Source organism: Lepisosteus oculatus, chromosome 14, assembly GCF_040954835.1.
Source record: "Lepisosteus oculatus isolate fLepOcu1 chromosome 14, fLepOcu1.hap2, whole genome shotgun sequence".
Classification (NCBI taxonomy): Eukaryota; Metazoa; Chordata; class Actinopteri; order Semionotiformes; family Lepisosteidae; genus Lepisosteus; species Lepisosteus oculatus.
In genome coordinates this window covers 45326142-45347428 of record NC_090709.1, presented here as the reverse complement: position 1 = coordinate 45347428, position 21287 = coordinate 45326142, and the positions used below count along the sequence as shown (strand labels likewise).

General features: G+C 41.5%; 1 protein-coding gene and 5 non-coding genes across 6 annotated transcripts in view; 1 reads left to right on the top strand and 5 right to left on the bottom strand.

Moving 5' to 3' along the window:
* Nucleotides 1–21287, bottom strand: part of LOC138243434 (uncharacterized) — a 421149-nt gene that overhangs the window by 45016 nt on the left and 354846 nt on the right. The gene's annotated exons all lie outside the window — the stretch shown is intronic.
* Nucleotides 750–831, bottom strand: trnal-aag (transfer RNA leucine (anticodon AAG)). Its single transcript has one exon. It is a non-coding gene; the product is annotated as a tRNA-Leu (tRNA).
* trnat-agu (transfer RNA threonine (anticodon AGU)) lies at nt 2510–2583 on the top strand. Its single transcript has one exon. It is a non-coding gene; the product is annotated as a tRNA-Thr (tRNA).
* On the bottom strand, nt 3596–3677 carry trnal-aag (transfer RNA leucine (anticodon AAG)). Its single transcript has one exon. It is a non-coding gene; the product is annotated as a tRNA-Leu (tRNA).
* On the bottom strand, nt 5816–5897 carry trnal-aag (transfer RNA leucine (anticodon AAG)). The gene has a single exon. It is a non-coding gene; the product is annotated as a tRNA-Leu (tRNA).
* Nucleotides 11834–11927, bottom strand: trnai-uau (transfer RNA isoleucine (anticodon UAU)). Its single transcript has 2 exons — nt 11890–11927; nt 11834–11869 (listed from the first exon to the last, which is right to left on the bottom strand). It is a non-coding gene; the product is annotated as a tRNA-Ile (tRNA).

The window sequence follows — 21287 nt, the reverse complement described above, 5'->3', positions numbered from 1 at the left end:
GTTCGGGAGTTCGGCGGTTAGCTGAAAGAGTGGTAAATGGAGCTCGCCCCAGCCCGTCCTTATTCTTTTAAAGAGGATAAAAAATTAACTTCGCCGCCACTACTACCAGCTTTAAAAGACTGCCATGGGCACGGAAAAAAACACACCACAGATGACTTTTCTGGAACCGAAGCAGAGATTCCTTTACGAACCAACTGATAAAGCTCAGCCAGTGAATACTGTTAACAGAATGTGAAAGCACGATCAACTTTGTAACTGCAACCACAGGAAAAACAGCAAGAAGCAGGCTCGATTCCCCATTTAAATCTGTCGTGCGAGGCATGCTTTTTGGCACGCATGAAGTAAATCCCACGATCGTTTTTGAACTTGGACAAAGTACTTCCAAAGGAGCGCTATGCGCAAAGATTTAACAAGCTCAACCCCCGCCGATGATTTGGTGTGAAGAAGCAGAACATTCAAGTTTCACAGACAGAAGCAGCACGCCAGCACAGCCAACATTAAAACGGAGGGCACACTACGATTTGCATTGACACAAAAGTGATCTGGGCAGACGTCGTTCCCTGCATAACGCAAAAAGTGGCAAAGCGCTTTTGGGTTGAGAGGACGCAAGAAGGTTTTTGTTTTGTGCCTTGATGTCAAGCTGAGAAAGTATCTTTAAACACTTTGCTTAGTTTCTCGAGAGACTGCCAAGAAGCAGTTCCCTCCCTTTCGTCTGAAGCCAGCTGAAAGGGGGTCTCGACAGAAGCACCTGGCAGCGGTGGGATTCGAACCCACGCCCCCGAAGAGACTGGAGCCTTAATCCAGCGCCTTAGACCGCTCGGCCACGCTACCCGCTGTGTGTTGTTTCTTTGTCTCATTACTTGCCCGGAGGAAGCCGGGTGGGATTTGCTCTTGTCGCCCGACTTAGTGGCGTTATGACCGTGGAACCGACTGCACCTGCTTTTTCTGAGATGCTTCCCCTCTCATGGCGAGATCTCGACTTCTTTAACACCTCTGGATAAAGATCTTCTGTGGAGCAGGTTTCAGACCTCTGCGTACAGCACCCTTGATGTCATTTTATTTTTACAGCAGCCGCATCCGGAAAGTTGTGTCTTTTACGTTTTATTTGAACAACAAAACTACATACAATACAAACAAGAGCACATATAACGTATCAAGAAAATCGTCAGGGGCACATGCTATAATACAATTACACTTTATGAAAAACGATTACACAAGGTAAATAAAGATAAGGTCCGCACAGCTTGTTCTTACATTTCGAAAGAGTCCGTAAATACCCCTTGACGTCTATTTTGAACTGTTCAAACGTAGGACTCTTCCCAGACCATTTCACTTTATACCACATTCCTAAACGAGGATGCTTCTCCTGTTTTAGAACTATTTTGGGCGGTATGGCTTATACAGCACACCCACAGTATTCTAATGGTGGACTGCAGATCTGTGCTATAGTTCAGTCGAATTCAAAGGATCCAGCAATCGTACTGGATTTGACTGGGATTCTGAAATGTCTCTTGCAAAAGTATTCGGGTTTGCTTGAACCTTTGATACAAAAAGTGATCTGATCTGAAACTACCCAGCTTACAATCTCTGAGGTAGTTGTCACTAAACTCTGACGTGATGTGGCACACATGTGCCGTGTGCCTTTACTTTTGTAAAAAACTGGTATCGGGAAAAGTTTCTTAATATTTCTTTTGATTAGCATGCAAGAAAATGTGATCATTACCTATGGAATTTCCCGCCAGCGTGGAGCTTGAATTCACAACCTTGAGACTCAGTGTTCAAGAGTCACAGAAGAGGTCAGCCTGGTCTTCAGTTTGCCAACGATAAGCTCCGGCAGTGCTCCTCTGTAAAGCAGATTGTTCGGATCGGTTATGTGGGACGGCACTTCGATACTAAGATCGTTTGCAGCACACGCATGGTTTCCCCCATCACGCAAAAAACATAGACGAAGGAAGCTCTATTGTCTTGGGCTGCTGACTCCCGGATTTAAAGCGCTCTGGGTGCCAGCTAAGTCTCTAACAAGCACACTATAAAGACAGGAATTACACTTTGCGCACGTCACGCATGGAATGGCGAGGCTACTTGATCCAATATTATCTAGTCTCACCTCATATGGTGCCGATTCCTGGTTTTCATTTAAGAAAGAGCACTGCAAACACCGTAAACAGTGCAAAACGTGTGATGAAAGAAGTCTTTTCCCCCCTTTGTCTAAAGCAGAACACAGCGGAGTCATGCCGAGGGTTGTGAGATCAAGATTTCAGTGGAGCACTGTCGTCTACGTCTTTAGCTACATGAGTTGGACATCCTCTTGTACACGGAAAGCAGATTGAGATCCTCTGACATGAAAAGTGCCAGATAAAAGCCATTTCTCATCCTTTCTCTTATTGGTGGAGCTATCGCATGTAAATGAGGAAACTTGCAAGGCGAGCAGGCTCGGTGCACACCGAATGCAGATGTCTCAGAGCAGTTGAGACGTGTCCATGTGGCTGTCAAAGGACAGCACTTTGCCGGCGCCGTGGCTTAGTTGGCTAAAGCGCCTGTCTAGTAAACAGGAGATCCTGGGTCCGATTCCCAGCGGTGCCTTTCTTCCTGTCTTACTGTACAGAATTTATCCTTATGGGCAAATCCCATGCCTTTTAATTCAGGTGAATGCAAGTGTTCGTTTCCTTTCTGGAACAACTTGTTTTGAAAGAAATCTATACAGCTTGCGAAAGATGAAACACAAATCTTGCTTATCAGTGAAGAAGAGGTACTCCCAGCAGGCCAACTAATACCAGCAAAGTTTTTTTTCACCCTAACCCAGAGAATGGAGAAAAGCGAGGCGCCTGTGGCTCTGCAGTGTAATCAGTTCGCAAGTTCGGCGGTTAGCTGAAAGAGTGGTAAATGGAGCTCGCCCCAACCCGTCCTTATTCTTTTAAAGAGGATAAAAAATTAACTTCGCCGCCATTACTACCAGCTTTAAAAGACTGCCATGGGCACGGAAAAAAACACACCACAGATGACTTTTCTGGAACCGAAGCAGAGATTCCTTTACGAACCAACTGATAAAGCTCAGCCAGTGAATACTGTTAACAGAATGTGAAAGCACGATCAACTTTGTAACTGCAACCACAGGAAAAACAGCAAGAAGCAGGCTCCATTCCCCATTTAAATCTGTCGTGCGAGGCATGCTTTTTGCACGCATGAAGTAAATCCCACGATTGCTTTTGAACTTGGACAAAGTACTTCCAAAGGAGCGCTATGCGCAAAGATTTAACAAGCTCAACCCCAGCCGACGATTTGGTGTGAAGAAGCAGAACATTCAAGTTTCACAGACAGAAGCAGCACGCCAGCACAGCCAACATTAAAACGGAGGGCACACTACGATTTGCATTGACACAAAAGTGATCTGGGCAGACATCGTTCCCTGCATAACGCAAAAAGTGACAAAGCGCTTTTGGGTTGAGAGGACGCAAGAAGGTTTTTGTTTTGTGCCTTGATGTCAAGCTGAGAAAGTATCTTTAAACACTTTGCTTAGTTTCTCGAGAGACTGCCAAAAAGCAGTTCCCTCCTTTTCGTCTGAAGCCAGCTGAAAGGGGGTCTCGACAGAAGCACCTGGCAGCAGTGGGATTTGAACCCACACCCCCGAAGAGACTGGAGCCTTAATCCAGCGCCTTAGATCGCTCAGCCACGCTACCCGCTGTGTGCTGTCTCTTTGTCTCATTACTTGCCCGGAGGAAGCCGGGTGGGTTTTGCTCTTTTCACCCGAATTAGTGGCGTTATGACCGTGGAACCGACTGCACCTGCTTTTTCTGAGATGCTTCCCCTCTCATGGCGAGATCTCGACTTCTTTAACACCTCTGGATAAAGATCTTCTGTGGAGCAGGTTTCAGACCTCTGCGTACAGCACCCTTGATGCTTTTGATTAGCATGCAAGAAAATGTGATCATTACCTATGGAATTTCCCGCCAGTGTGGAGCTTGAATTCACAACCTTGAGACTCAGTGTTCAAGAGTCACAGAAGAGGTCAGCCTGGTCTTCAGTTTGCCAACGATAAGCTCCGGCAGTATTCACTGGCAGTGCTCCTCTGTAAAGCAGATTGTTCGGATCGGTTATGTGGGACGGCACTTCGATACTAAGATCGTTTGCAGCACACGCATGGTTTCCCCCTTCACGCAAAAAACATAGACGAAGGAAGCTCTATTGTCTTGGGCTGCTGATCCCGGATTTAAAGCGCTCTGGGTGCCAGCTAAGTCTCTAACAAGCACACTAGAAAGACAGGAATTACACTTTGCTCACGTCACGCATGGAATGGCGAGGCTACTTGATCCAATATTATCTAGCCTCACCTCATATGGTGCCGATTCCTGGTTTTCATTTAAGAAAGAGCACTGCAAACACCGTAAACAGTGCAAAACGTGTGATGAAAGAAGTATTTTCCCCCCTTTGTCTAAAGCAGAACACAGCGGAGTCATGCCGAGGGTTGTGAGATCAAGATTTCAGTGGAGCACTGTCGTCTACGTCTTTAGCTACATGAGTTGGACATCCTCTTGTACACGGAAAGCAGATTGAGATCCTCTGACATGAAAAGTGCCAGATAAAAGCCATTTCTCATCCTTTCTCTTAGTGGTGGAGCTATCGCATGTAAATGAGGCAACTTGCAAGGCGAGCAGGCTCGGTGCACACCGAATGCAGATGTCTCAGAGCAGTTGAGACATGTCCAAGTGGCTGTCAAAGGACAGCACTTTGCCGGCGCCGTGGCTTAGTTGGCTAAAGCGCCTGTCTAGTAAACAGGAGATCCTGGGTCCGATTCCCAGCAGTGCCTTTCTTCCTTTCTTACTGTACAGAATTTATCCTTACGGGCAAATCCCATGCCTTTTAATTCAGGTGAATGCAAGTGTTCGTTTCCTTTCTGGAACAACTTGTTTTGAAAGAAATCTATACAGCTTGAGAAAGATGAAACACAAATCTTGCTTATCAGTGAAGAAGAGGTGCTCCCAGCAGGCCAGCTAATACCAGCAAGTTTTTTTTCACCCTGACCCAGAGAATGGAGAAAAACGAGGCGCCTGTGGCTCTGCACTGTAATCAGTTCGCGAGTTCGGCGGTTAGCTGAAAGAGTGGTAAATGGAGCTCGCCCCAGCCCGTCCTTATTCTTTTAAAGAGGATAAAAAATTAACTTCGCCGCCATTACTACCAGCTTTACAAGACTGCCGTGGGCACGGAAAAAAACACACCACAGATGACTTTTCTGGAACCGAAGCAGAGATTCCTTTACGAACCAACTGATAAAGCTCAGCCAGTGAATACTGTTAACAGAATGTGAAAGCACGATCAACTTTGTAACTGCAACCACAGGAAAAACAGCAAGAAGCAGGCTCCATTCCCCATTTAAATCTGTCGTGCGAGGCATGCTTTTTGAACGCATGAAGTAAATTCCACGATCGCTTTTGAACTTGGACAATGTACTTCCAAAGGAGCGCTATGCGCAAAGATTTAACAAGCTCAACCCCCGCCGACGATTCGGTGTGAAGAAGCAGAACATTCAAGTTTCACAGACAGAAGCAGCACGCCAGCACAGCCAACATTAAAACGTAGGGCACACTACGATTTGCATTGACACAAAAGGGATCTGGGCAGACGTCGTTCCCTGCATAACGCAAAAAGTGGCAAAGAGCTTTTGGGTTGAGAGGACGCAAGAAGGTTTTTGTTTTGTGCCTTGATGTCAAGCTGAGAAAGTATCTTTAAACACTTTGCTTAGTTTCTCGAGAGACTGCCAAAAAGCAGTTCCCTCCCTTTTGTCTGAAGCCAGCTGAAAGGGGGTCTTGACAGAAGCACCTGGCAGCAGTGGAATTCGAACCCACACCCCCGAAGAGACGGGAGCCTTAATCCAGCGCCTTAGACCGCTCGGCCACGCTACCTGCTGTGTGCTGTCTCTTTGTCTCATTACTTGCCCGGAGGAAGCCGGGTGGGTTTTGCTCTTGTCGCCCGACTTAGTGGCGTTATGACTGTGGAACCGACTGCACCTGCTTTTTCTGAGATGCTTCCCCTCTCATGGCGAGATCTCGACTTCTTTAACACCTCTGGATAAAGATCTTCTGTGGAGCAGGTTTCAGACCTCTGCGTACAGCACCCTTGATGATCCGGAAAGTTGTGTCTTTTACATTTTATTTAAACAACAAAACTACATACAATACAAACAAGAGCACATATTACGTATCAAGAAAATCGTCAGGGGCACATGCTATTATACAATTACACTTATACAACACACCCACAGTATTCTAATGGTGGACTGCAGATCTGTGCAATAGTTCAGTCGAATTCGAAGGATCCAGCAATCGTACTGGATTTGACTGGGATTCTGAAATGTCTCTTGCAAAAGTATTCGGGTTTGCTTGAACCTTTGATAAAAAAAGTGATCTGATCTGAAACTACCCAGCTTACAATCTCTGAGGTAGTTCTCACTAAACTCGGACGTGATGTGGCACACATGTGCTATGTGCCTTTACTTTTGTAAAAAACTGGTATAGGGAAAAGTTTCTTAATATTTCTTTTGATTAGCATGCAAGAAAATGTGATCATTACCTATGAATTTTCCCGCCAGCATGGAGTTTGAATTCACAACCTTGAGACTCAGTGTTCAAGAGTCACAGAAGAGGTCGGCCTGGTCTTCAGTTTGCCAACGATAAGCTCCGGCAGTGCTCCTCTGTAAAGCAGACTGTTCGGATCGGTTATGTGGGACGGCACTTCGATACTAAGATCGTTTGCAGCACACTCAAAAAACATAGACGAAGAAGGTGTCACAGTAAGGTGAACCCTATGGGCGAGGGATGTTCCTGCCTCGTGTACGACTACACCTCCTAGCAATACAAACGGGGTGCTAGGGCCCCTCTACATTACCACAGGTTCTGTTATCTCCTAGAATTACCAATGCACACACAGACCAGCGACAAGCATTTGTATTGTATAAGTGCCCTTTTTATTTTCCAACTACATTCACATGCACTATCACCCAAAAACACAACGAAAACAGAATTCACAGCAGCAAGAGGTCCTTCCCAGGGTCAAAATGAATAGAGAGGGACAGCAGTCTTTCCTGTAAAATACTAAAGAGAGGTCACTCGAACGTCTCTACTTAGTACCTGTAGTCTCTGATGGCCCACTTTGAGGAGAGGGGTATCGCCCAGGCCTATTTCCCCAGTCTCTGTTCAGGTAACAATAGAAATCCTCTGCGACTATATTACATTCCTCTCAGTTTGAATCGGCTAACTGTGCCAGTTTCCTTGTTCCTCACCTTCAGGTGTTAAAAGTCTCTGTACAGTACCTCTGTTTCAATGCCAATGTCTCTCATTGTCGTCAGTTACTGAACCAGTAGATCCTTGCCTCCAGGTATTAGAAGTCTCTGCAGAGTACCTCCGGGGTCTTGCACTCTGCAGCTTCCCTTGTGCTGCCTGTGTCGTCTCCAGGGTCCAGTGGGAATCGGGAGCCCCCTCTGTTCTGTCTCAGGTCTTTTTATCCCTCTCCTTCGCCAATCCCTTTCAGGGGGGTTTCCACTGTCCCTGTCAGAAACGGGTCCAGGAGGAAGCTTGTGTTGTTTGAGGGGTGTTGGAGTGCTGAGCTAGGTGTCATGGAACCTTATCAGTTCACCCCTTGGTCTGGCTAAAACTGGCTCAGCGACTCCTCACACCTCCAAGTCTCGATACCTAATTGCTCCCTGAACGACTTGGGTTTGACTGTTTTTACTGACTGTTCCTGTATTAATTGGGACAACTGCAGTCACCCCCTTGAGTGAGAGGCAACATTGACACCATCCTGGAAATCAACATAACCTAATCAATCACAGCCTGTTACTGCCTCAATGACCCACACCCTGTAACACAAATCAACATAACCCAATCAATCACAGCCTGTTACTGCCTCAATGACCCACACCCTGTAACACAAATCAACATAACCCAATCAATCCCAGACCGTGACTGCCTCAATGACACACATCCTGCGACACAAGCTTCACCTGGAGCACAATGGCTGTGTTTTCAGCTACGGAAACTTCCTGTTGACAAGTCGGTGTTTGTGTTGCTTTTTCTGCTCAATGGAGCTGTATTAATGCAGGCACACGTGCTTCCACGGCAAGTTATTTTATTAGTGCTCACAAACCAACACACTGCAGACACCTCTGATACTGTCACTGCTTGTGGACCCCGTGTTCCTGCCGTCAGCCTACTATACCATGTTCATGCACATCTAGAAATATTACTGCTGTAGTACAGGAGCGAAAGACGAAACGAAAGCACACCCAGTTTAAAAAGGCACATTTGTCAACTGCTGAACTTCACAAGGATGGGATTCACACCCACATGTGCAGAGCACAATGGATTAGTAGTCCATCGCCTTACCACTCCATCACCTCATCCCAGAAGTTAGCCTCCTGACATGAGTTAGTGCTCAAGATGGTCGTCTTTCCTCTACTCAAGGATCATTTTCCTCTTCCACCTGCGATTTCACCATTTTCCTTGAAGATGTCAAACATAAAAAGCATATTGAGCTCCTTGGACTTGAAATTACCAGATAAAAGCCATTTCTCATCACTTGCTCAGCGAGCAGGCTCAGCGCACACAGAACGCAGGTATCTCAGAGCGGTGTGTCTAAGAGGCCGTAAAAGGAGAGTGCTCTGTTGGTGCTGTGGCTTAGCTGGTTAACGTGCATGTCTAGTAAATAAGCTTCTGGGTTCAAATCACCACAGTGCTTTTCTTCCTCTCTTGCCATGCAGAGTTGGTCGTTGTGGACAGCAACAGGTGTCTGTCTTAACTTTAATGGAAGTGTTCATTTCTGGATCAACTTTTTTAAAAACAAATTCCACACATATTGCGATAGATAAAATACTAATCTTCCCTGTTGGTGCAGAATAATTAGTGCCAGCTGGCATGAAAACAACAATTTTTTTTTGTCTTTAGCGTAAAACCTGTGAATGTAGAAGAAAAGATGACGAGTGTCAATTTTTATGGCACCATGAGCTTGTCCTTCAGTCAAACACGTAGGTAATTCAAACACACCCAGAGATGCACTTCGAATTAGCTTTGACCTAAATACTATCTACTCCAGATGTGATTGGGCCTCTTTCCACATCCTGATATATTCAGAGAACACAAGCTTTTGTCACGAGTGAATATAAATGTAAACATAAATACTATTCAATATATCGGAATTTTGTTGTATTTAAAAATATTTTAGCTGGGGATCCTCAAATCAGGAGTGTAGAAAAGAGCACCGTTAAACACCATCGGGAGTGCAGAATGTGATAAAAGTGTTCTTTAAACAAAAAGTGAAAATAGTGAATTTGTCTTTCACTTAGATGTTCATTGAAAGCTCAGTAAAAGATAAAGCAGTGGCTCATTTTGTCAATTCTCCTTGCATCAGATTGTCTTGCTTCGACCTTTAAATTGTACACTGTGTAGACCCTTCACTCTCCCTAACTCAATTAAAGAGCCACAGGCAAAAGTGCCTGTCAGTTTAGTTCAGTGGTAGAGCACTTGCATCTAGTGTATAAGGCTTTGTTTTCTACTGCCACTCTGGATTTCTTTTTAAACGCAACATCTTATCTGTGATTGTCTTTCATGTGACATCCCCCGTGTGTGAATTTTAGCATGACACATAACATCGTTTGAGATGCTATTTTTAAAACAGACCAAATGAAAGACCTAGTAGCTAAATACAAGTAGAAAACACGGGAATCTAATTGAGAAAATTTGGACCGGAGCGATGTATAGTATTGTAATGGTTGGGGGTTCAGGCGGGCACCCTTGCCATTGCCACTTAAGTCAGCCCCCCACCGTCGGGGACTCAAACCTGCGACCGCCACCATAGCTCAACCGCCACCATAGCTGGGTCCCTGTTGAGTGATGCCAGAGGCCTGGGTTTGAGTCCTTGACGTTGGGGGACTGACCTGATGTGGCAGTGGCGAGGATGCCCATGTGAACCCTGGAGCGTTACATTGGTGTCAGCATTCCCTGTAATAGCAGGGCCACAGCCGCAGGACTGAAGGGAGATTGCTCTTTAGCTCAACAGGCTAGGTCCCTGTTGAGTGATACAGGAGGCCTGGGTTTGAGTCTCTGGTGGTGGGGGGCTCTTGTGAACACTGGAGTACTACAGTATTACTAATAGCAGCGCAAAGCTCACAGTGGTGGCTTTAGGGTATCAGAGCCAGTGGCGCAATGGATAATGCGTTTGACTTCGGATCAGAAGATTGTAGGTTTGACTTCTCCCTGGCTCGTTAAGTTTTTAAACTACACTTCTCAGCGTACACAACCCTTCTATCAACTGGATTTTTCTCCTGTTACGTCTCCAGTTCTTTCCGCACATTCTGCTTGTTTCACCACCGTTACTGTTGGACCACAGCCACAGAATGGAGGAGAGATACGGTTCCGATAAACTGTCTTAAATAATCATGTTGAAAAAGGTGACAACATTTTTTTTTCTTTAACATAACCTTACATTTGCCTGTTCAGTTCAAGTTATTTTCTGTACCTGCAAATTCCCCAATTTTTCTGCTGTCTCCTGAGAAAGACATGTGTCAAATCACAATAAGTAATACAATCTATTCAGTTAACACCCAGATGTAACAGAACACATTTAAGACTTACACCCCCTTTAAATATGTATTTCCTTCATTTCAGTTTTCTTACCTCCCCAGGATACCTGAAAGTTCACTATCCCATATTAAGGACTGTACATGCATTACCGGTAATACAGCTACTAATAAAGATATACATTAATCTTAATTATTAATAAATTACACTTTTATTAATAAATACATGTATTCATCAAATTCATTGTGAATAGTTGCGGTGTCTAGAAAACAATTTTAGCTACAGTAAATATTTCAAGTGAGTGGTGCGTTTGTTCGTTACTTTGTGACCATATTATTTCCACTACATTCAGAACAGTTCAAATGCGATTGACTGTTCCTCTACTGAGCTACATAAACCGTGTGAAGAGGTGGTTTAAGTTAGTCTCCTACATCGGTAACATCTAATGGGCAGCATATGTTATTTTATTATTTGAGAACAGGTTTAGTATGGAGCTGCTGACAAATTTCAGCAGCCACATTCGTTGCAATGACCCGTTGTGGGGTCACTGCCAATCAGCAGCAAGAAAAAAAAAAACATCATTTGTGCCTTTATTAAAAAAAAAGAAAAACAGAGTAGTAGTTTATGTGGTAATTTCAGGTACAATGTAAAAACTTAAGTTAACTAGTCCCACAGTAATGCGTGGGGTCCTATCAATAGAAAAAAAATACTTGTAACCCAAAAACACAACAACCACGATGGAGAAGCCTTCCGGGAACCTAGGTAAATCACTGTAGTAGTCTAACGACTACAGAAAATAAAATAAAAAAAATACTTAAAGGAACAACTTCAAAACAAAAAGAACATTAAAAAAAAATCTGGGAAACAAAAACAGAATCTAATGCCAGAGCTTTTTCAAGTCTTTGGTACCCCATCATGCTCCCTTAGTCCCAGTAGACCTCTCATCTAAGAAGATATCTCTCATCTATCTGTGTAGAGATCAGCTGGGGGTCCACAGCTGATGGGAATTTAAGTAGTGACCTGCGTCAGCTGCAAAGGAAAAAGTATAGGTTTATTCCATGCTGAAAGGAGAAGGAAACACAACATGGAACCTTCTTCGGGTGTGACGTGGAATAAACCTTTACCTGTTCCTTTGATGTTAATTTAGACCGGATTTCCAGCAAATACCTAACAGGCTACAATCCCGTTAGATAAAGTGTTAAGGACGACCTATAAGTAGCAGTATCTAAAGTGGACAGTTGCTTTCAGTAGCTAAAGACAGGCCACGCTGCTCCAGGTGAGGCTCGAACTCACAACCTCGGCATGACTCCGCTGTGCACTGCTGTATAAGTACCGCGCGCTGACCGATTGCGCCACTGGAGCCGCGGAGACTGCTTTCCCTTCACACACTGACGTTGCACAAACACAGGGTGAAAACGATTTCGGCACGTTTTCCGTCTCTCCGTGGGAGAAAGGGTCAGTAAAAGAGCGAGGAAACTACAAGGGAAGAAAATGAAAAAATAGTGCTCACTGCAAAAGAGGGAGGAGAGAGATGGTCAGACACGTAAATCAGCTCGGCGGATTTACACTATTTATGAGTCTTCATGTGTCTGAAACTGTCCAGTTTGTATTTTCGTTTCAAAAATCCAGTAAACTTGAATAAGACAAGAAGGCACACACTGCACATCTGCGGAACATCACGTCCGATGTTTACAGTGACATCAGAGATTGAAAGCGAAGTCGTTTTTTATTAAAAGTTCAAGGAAACCTGAATATGTTTGCTAGACGTATTTCAGAATCACAGTGAAATGTAGTACGATTGCTGCACAGATCTGCAGTCTGCAATTAGTATACGGTTTGTGCGTTGTATAAAATATGCCATTCAAAACTTTTCTAAAACTGCAGAGATACATTTCGGAATGCGTCTTCCTGTAAAAATTAAATATCTATTTTATTTGACGGGCGCTATAAGCAGAGTCTGAAGCCAGCTCCACAGAAGAACTATATTCAGTGGTCCAAAAAAGTGAGTATTTCACTAAGTGAACAATTACTGTACATCATAATCATATTTGTTTTACTTCTCCTGCCACTGCAATTTGCGCACAGATTTTTTATTTTATTTTCAAAATGTATTAGCCTTGATGGGAAAAAAACTAAATTGTGTGCGCGGTGGCCAAGTGGTAAGGCACCGGTCTCGTAAGCCGAAGAGCGCGGGTTCGAACCCTGTCCGTGCCTGGTTTGCGTACCACGATATACCTTTATCTAAATCGTCAATTGTCTTGCAATGTAGAAATCTCTGTAATAATAAGAAAAGAAAAGTAGTTAATAATCCTTTGACAAAGTAACGGGCATCCTTCACCGCTTGTCAGGATGGCTGAGTGGTCTTAGATGCCAGCCTCAAGAACTCAATCGTGTGTAGTTACAGTTGTTATTCACAACCCGGATTTCTATGGAAGCCCGTTTCCGCCAGGGAGTACAAAAAAAAACCCGCTATGGTATCTCAGAATTCCGACTTAGCAACTCAGTATTGCGACTTAGTAACTCAGAATTCCTACTTCATATCTCACATTTGCGACTTCGAAATAGCCCATATTTCAATGTCTGTCCTTTTGTTATTGTAACGGATTCGGGTTCTAGGGCTTGTGCCCTCGCAGCTCCCACCCTAGTTCGTGCCTCACTGCATTGGCTCGAACCCAGGTCTTGCCAGCTGAGCTAAAGAAGACCCTTTTTAAGTAAAAAAGGACATACAATGAGATACCATAGCGCGTTTTTTTTTACTCCCTGGCGGAAACGGGCTTCCATAGATTTCCCTTCATGTTCATTAAGATGTGTAATTTGTATGTTGCTTATATAAGAACAGTTTCTTCAAAAGTTCTGTCAATTAACAGTGGAGAGCTAGCCGATGTACGTTTTCATGAAAACTCTCTTTAAGGCGATTACAAGTATCTTGAGCAAATCTGCGTCATATTTTTTTTTTAAAGTTTAGCTCAAGATGCAACAGGAGTATAAATGAATTCTCCCGCCCCACATTCCAAGATATGGAATCTTATTTTTCTTGAAGTGTCTGATGTTGGTCGTTATTGGAACTTGCCCGGTGATATCGACTCAGGTACTCAGTTGTTACGTGCTGTAATTCGATACATGCAAAGCATTTATATTCCCTCAAATTATTAATAAGGCCACTAATGTATTAAACATTATATGCCACTTTTTCTCTAGATGATGTTCACGATGGAACAGTGAGAAAGTCGTGCCTAGATGTGCTTGAACCAGCACCTTACTATCGTTTTAGTCCCGACCTGACCGCACTGAGCAATGGTACGACAGAGACTCCAACGGGTCGGTTTTCTCCTTTTACAGTTTTTGGGAAAAAAATAATCTGCACTTTTAAGCAAGTATTTTATTTCAAATTTTGCAAAGTGTAAGTTTTTCTTGGAAAACGTTGTTTCAGAAAGAAACTGAGTTGATGGGAATAGCCCTGTCAGTAGAATATAGAACTTTTCATCTCAGCTAGTTCTTCTGTGGAACAGGCTTCAGAACTCTAAGTACAACGCCTTTGATGTCATTTTATTTCTACAGCAGACGCATCCGGAATGTTTTTTTTTTTACTTTTTATTTGAACAACAAAATAGATTCAATATAAACAAGAGCACTTATAACATCAGTAGAATCGTCAAGGGTACATAAAATAATACAATTACACTTTCTGAAAACGATTAAACTAGGTAAATCAAGATAAGGTCCGCACAGCTTTAATGTTCTTACATTTCGAAAGAGTCTGTAATTACCCTTTTTCGTCTATTTTGAACTATTCAAACTTAGGACTCGTACCAGACCATTTCACTCTACGTACAGTATATCTCTTTTCGTAACGAAAATGTATTTCCTGTCTTAGAAATGCTCTGGGCGGTGTGTCTTGCACAACGTGGACTGCAGATCTGTGATATTGTCGAATTCGAGGGATCCAGCAATCATACTGGATTTGACTGGGATTCTGAAATGTCTCTTTCAAAGGTATTTGGGTTTGCTTGAACATTTAATAGAAAAGTGATCTGAGACTTCCTAGCTTCCAGTCTATAATCTCACTGTAACTAAACTAGGATGTGATGTTTCGCAGATGTGCAGTGTGCCTTTACGCTTGGCATGTTCAAGACTATTCGTTGCGTGAGCTCATCACTGCGTGTCCTGTACTGTATTGGCTCAAACCCAGGTCTTGCTAGCTAGAACCCGAATCCGTTACAATAACAAAAGGACAGACAATGAAATATGGGCTATTTCGAAGTTGGAAATGTGAGATATAAAGTCGGAGTTGTGAGTTACTAAGTCGCAATTCTGAGTTACTTAGTCGGAATTCTGCGATACATTACTATGTAGGACAAGTTAATGTAGAATCATTACTATGTCTGTCTCTTGTTTGTATGTAAATGAATGTCTTTGACAACTTAATGTTAGTTTTTAATTTAGTTTTACGATGTAGATCATGCGTTAACATATGCACGAGCATACGAAATATCTCACTCCTGATTCAGCTCATGCTCCATAGGAGAGAAGAGATTCCTCCTGCTTCTCGTACAATCATATTAGAACAGAAGCCTGTGTCGCCCAGCTCTGATTCAAGAGCGACTCGCATCTTCAGCCCTTTTTTATTCGTGATCCTAATTTTCTTTAGTTATGATCAATATTGAACTTTTTCTTAATAAAATGACAATAATCAAACATGCAGGCAGACTTTTAAAAAGTATTAGGAGCTGACAGGGTGCCCCTTTGGAATAGTTGTCAGAAAATGTGATAAAAGGAAAGGTACGTAAGCTCTCACACACAGCATTAGAGATTGGCATCTGATTGAAAAAAACAACTACCTGTCTCCCCAGCATTTAACGGTGCTGTTGTTTTGATTTTACATATTGTTAGCATTTTAATGAATTGTTAAAAGATTGATACACAAATCGCTAAATAAGAAAACGTAAAATCCCTAGCTGTAAGCAATTGGCTATTCATATTCCTGAATTTTAAATCCCTGTGTTTTTCTGTATCCGAATGCCTGGTGCAGCTAATTTGAAAGCAGAGTCTACCATTTACTGTATTGCAGAAGCGTATTGTTGCCACCAAGGAAAAAAAATCCTGAGTTTACAGGAGTAAAAGAGGAAACAAATGCAAACACCGTTTAGAAAAAACACACACATCTCAGGTCTTAACCATGACAAGGATGGGATTTGAACCTAGACGAGCAGAGCACAATGAATTAGCAATCCAAAAAGTGACTCCTGTTTAATTTTCTTTTCGCTTGCTCGATTTGTAGTACGCTCCTAAATCCTTACAACCGATAAACAAAACGGCTTCATGTGCCACAGCATTCTGCTGCAGGTACGGTTTGCACCGTGTATTAGGCGAACCCGAATTAAATATTTCAAATATGTAAAGAATTTCACGAAACCTGAAAAAAGATCACAGCCAATGTCAGCAATTCGGAGCCTGTAGCAGCTTCAACAGAACAAAACGATCTGAAGCCGCAATAATTTCATAGAGTGTACTGTGACACTCTAACCACGTTGTTGCGATTACTGCTACTTCTGCTGCCGTTGCTTTAAACTCTACTCAGCGGGCAAGTAAAGTTGTACAAGGAATAGACTACTTTGAGCCGTCCAAATTCCATTATGTGAATTTAAGCTTTTTTTTATTAATAACAGCATTAGTAATACAATGCGTGCTCAGAAACCTTACTTATTAGCTTATGAAGCAATAGTGTTTCGACAATTTGCGGTCTTCAAAAAGTAAACGCTGAAGTTTTTATACTTCGAAAAGGAAAACTTACTCCCCTGTTGCTTTTATTGCAATATCTGAATCGAGACCCAAGCACATGACTCTGTGGAATCTGTGTCCTAGACACAAAGGGCAATGCTCCAATCTGGTCAACTTCCACAGTGTTGGAAGACCCAAACACATGATAATTGAGTGTAATTTTACAGAGTAAAATGTGCTGCTTTGGGTATTCTGGTATTCTGAACTTTGCCCATTAATGTATCGATGTATTGCTGTACTAAACACCAAGTACATTTTTAATAATGAACCCTAGCCTTTGGCACCTTTTGAACATTTTATGTCACTTGATTATCCTTAAATGCCATAGGACATCTTTATACTATGAAAAAATGAAATTGGTGAAAGCTAAAACAGAATATATGAATATGAATGTGAATGAGTGTACCATATACATAATTTAGTCAAAAGAAGAAAAGAAAAGTAAATTTGCTTTGACAGGTTCTATTGCATCTAAATTTTGGCTTTGCCAGCAGTCTGCAAATTAGTCACTCACTGCTGTACAACTGTTAAGCAGTTTGACAGCGTGGACAGTAGTGATTATAATGTACCAGCAAAAACTCACTCAGTTAAAGTTTCCTAAAATATGCAGTTTCTAATACGTGTCCTGATAAATGCATCACTCTGGTAAAGCAAGGAACTGTTGCAGTAACAAAAACATACTGTTACATGTACTGTACTGGCATTCCACTTAAGGTTACCGCTGGTCAAAATAACCAAGAAATTTTATCCTAGTGATCAAAAGTTCTGAAATATTATAGTTTTGTCAAACTTCACATTGAAATAGAGTTTATTAATATAAAATATATTGGTTCTTCTTCTCTGGAATATAAATAAGTGTTTAATTGATTGTATCTTCTTACACCTGAAGGTTGATAACATTTGTTAATTTATTATTGATACTGACATCAGTTTTAATAGCAGTCATAACCATCATCATAGTTTTGAAGAAAGAAAATGCATAATTATGGACAATACAGTGTCCAGTGTGAAAACATTGTTCTGACAGAGCATACGTTTGTAAAATTTGTAAGGCAGTTGTCAGGCAATTCTTATGCAGCAAAAGATTGTACTAACAAAGACATTATTGCAGAAAAAGATTAACTTTCCATTATACAAATCGCATTGCATACAGGTAGGCAAAAAAAAGGAACATTGAAAAATGTTTCTTTGGACCTGATAATTAGTGGATTTTTCTCTTTGCTTTTATCTCAAAAATACATTTTTCACAGGCTTATGATATACTTACTCTAATCTTTATATCATCTATATACCATATTTTTGTACAGTATGTGCTTTCATCATGTGAACTCACCTTCATTTGACATGAAACAATAAGGAACCCTGTAAAACATTGGTACATTAGAGCGTTAAACACTTTAAATTCTGCATTCGATTAATGCACTGTTCTTCTGTAGCACTTCCATTGAAATCACATTTCTTCATTGGAATGTGCACAATATATAGTATAGTCTGGATACTTATCAAAACAGTATACCAAAATGAAAATTATTCACCAGGTTATATTCTATTGTGTCTCAATAAAAATGACTGTTCTTTGGGACTAGATGAATATTATTGACCTATTTTCACAATTCATATAGTTTTTGTGGTTGTTTGTTTTATTCCTAGACTTTTAAGTAGTACTTTCTAAACAAATAAGTGTTTTTAATGTGATTTCATTTTAAAAGGTTTAAAAGAAGCAGTCAGATGTGTATCTACAGTACCTCTCTGCACTCTTACTCTTACTCTGCAGTTTAGCACTCTTGTTAGCAGCTGGTATCTTCCTCTGGTAGGGTTACACTTCTCCGCTATCCTGCCCCTGATGGCTATGTAAATAACATCGCTAGGTTACTCCTTGACACTCCTCCTACCTTGGAACAAGTAATAGGTTTATTCCATGCTGAAAAAAAGAAGAAAGAGAACACAACGTTTCGGCCGTGGAGCCTTCTTCAGGTGTCAAATACCTGAAGAAGGCTCCACGGCCGAAACGTTGTGTTCTCTTTCTTCTTTTTTTCAGCATGGAATAAACCTATTACTTGTTCCTTTGCAGCCTACGCATGCTGACGCAGCTACCCACCTGAGGAGAGTTATTGATCACTTATCTATCGACAACCAATTAATTCAACTGAAGAACCGTAGAATAAACGATTAACTTCACCGATTGGTTAGTACTGATTCTTTTCCCGTTCTTGACCCTGTTTTAAATATCTAGAAAACAGTCAATAAAGATCAATTACCATAGTGCGTTTAATGTTAATAATGTTCAATCTGAAATTAAACAATGATTACTCATATTATTATTTAGGTAACTGTATCCTAGAGCTTAGAAAATGATATTCCAAGTTGATAAATGTATGTAAATAACAGTTTAAATGCATTTTGTCCAGTGTTTATAAATCATAAGTATGGTAACCACGGCGACAGGCGCCACGTCACTGTGCGCGTCTAGGTGTCTCGCCTTCGTCACAAAGAGCGTTGTGACGTCATGGGTAGCAACTAATACTAATTCAAGTGTATTCATGTTAATATTAGAGAGTACAACTGGTAGTTTTCATGCTAGTGTTCATGTGAGTATTAATGATGATAGCGATGATAGCGATACTGATAGTTTTAGTTTTAATGTTCATATTCATGTTAATATTAATTATAATTATAGTGTTACTGAGTATTAACAGTAGTAGTAGTGTTTGTTTTAATGATAGCTTAACTGTTATTATAAGTAGTTTGTGTCAATGTTATTGATATTGATACTGTATGTCTTAGTGATATTGTTATTTTTGTAATATGAGGAGTTATTTGTGTTGATGTTAGTTATCATGTATCTGTAGATACCTGTGTATGTGGTGTCTGTGCATGTGTGTCTGGAAGTGTGTGTTGTTTGTTAGTGTGTAAGCATGTGCGGTCTCTGAGTGTGTGGTGTCTATAAGTGTGTCTGTGAGTATTTGTAGTGTCTCTTTGTTTCTGTGAATGCATGCCTGTGAAAGTGTTTGTATGGTGTTTGTCTGTAAGTGTGTGGTGTCTGTCAGTGTGTAGTTGTATATTTGTAAGTGTATGTGTGGGTATGTAATAATAAGAAATTATTAAGAAAGTAAGAAATTGTTTTATTTCATAAACTGTAAGACGTGAAGAGAGTTTACAGTTCGCATCCTTCGCTTTGTTTTTTAACTTAAGCATTCAGGATCCAAGCCCGTGTGCGGACGGTTGTGTTTCTTGAATCTCTTGTAGTCATCAAAAGTCGTTGTTTAGTCCTTCAGTTTTTTCTCGAATTTTCCAATGGATATTTTATACAATCCATACTCTTTTGAATTTTCCTTCACTTATGAAAAAAGTTCAAGGTGTTCTTGTCGCTGTGCTCCACATCTAGACGAGAGCACTTGCAACAGTACAGGACACACAGTGAGGAGTTCATGCAGCTTTCAGCTCAGTGCGGAGTCCAGAGGGAGGACTCGCTCGCTGAATGATCTCTCAAGAAATCCCGGGTGAGATTCAAAAGGTAAACCTGGCTCTCTATGAACACGAGCAAAGAGTTCTCACTCAACAGAAGATTGCGATGTGAGTACAGTAATATAAAACACCTGAAGATGCCAGGGATTGTAGCGCTGACATAAGAGATACTCACATAAAGTGCTTTAACTGACCATATTACAAATCTCAGGAAGTAAGGTCTTAAAACATTGCGCAGTAGTGGGATTTAAACACACGCCCCTGAGAGAGTGGAGCCTAAAATCCAGCATATTAAACCATTCAGCCACTACCTCTTGCCCCTTCTCCTTTCCTCTAGTTGCTGAGTATAGGTGCCTTCATCCAATTGCGCCATGTTTGAGTCCCAGCCAATGCATCTCCAAATCTTTTCAAATGAATCTGTGATCTTGTAGCACATCCTCTGAAACCAGCAATCGAAATTGGAAACGTCTTCTTCAACACTGAAAAGCTCAATTAGGACGAAGCAGTTGTACACAGGACAGCAGTACCATATGTGTTCTTGATTGATTCAGACTCGTTCTCAGTGGTTCTTGCTCACCAAATATCTTAAAAGCTGAGGAAGAACGCTACAAAAAATATTAATCAAAATACAAAATAATAATCATTATTAACCAGAAACAGCAGAAAAACTGGTCACAATTGTGATTATGTCGCTTCTTTGCTTCAGCAAGGTCAATAAAGGACTCTCTGAAAGTAGTAAAGGACTCGCTCGCTGAATGATCTCTCAAGAAATCCCTGGTGAGATTCAACAGGTGGCTTCTTCAAAAGCCACGACAAGTCTGAAGACTTTCTCTGAATTTCCTGAATATAACGTTAAATTAGTTCAAATAATTTGGTAGTTAACACAACTAAATGCTTTGGAGGTATATTTAAAACAGCAGAGCAAGACTTCAGGCACTTCGAGTATGCATGAATTAATTATGTAAACCTGGATCTATATAATCAAGAGTTCTCTTGTTCATAATATCTTTTTATATTTGTTAATTGAATATATCAAATGAGTATATCTGTTATATTTTTGAATGGGATGGAACTGTACACTGGTGGTTCCCAGGGGAAAACGGGGTTATTGAGCCATTGGACATTCAGAGATTATATGTTGTGTGGGCGAATGTAACCGTGTGCGAAAGTAAAAAAATCCTCTTAGATGATCAAAGAATAAGTTGGGTGGGTGAATGTAACTGTGCTCTAACAATCCTCTTAGATGAAGCGCTACAGATGCAGCCCGTGAAAGTGCATAAGACTTACAATTATAGTACTGCTGACACAAATGGAGCCTCTACATCAGACAGAAAAGGCAATGTGTTCGCTTAATCGTGTGAAGGATCTCCTTCTGAATCTGTCTCATTCATCAATGGAAATAGTATCCATTAGAATATGATACATGTTCACCTTCAACCCCACAGCTGCCAGACCTGCTTGTTTTGGGACTATTTGCAA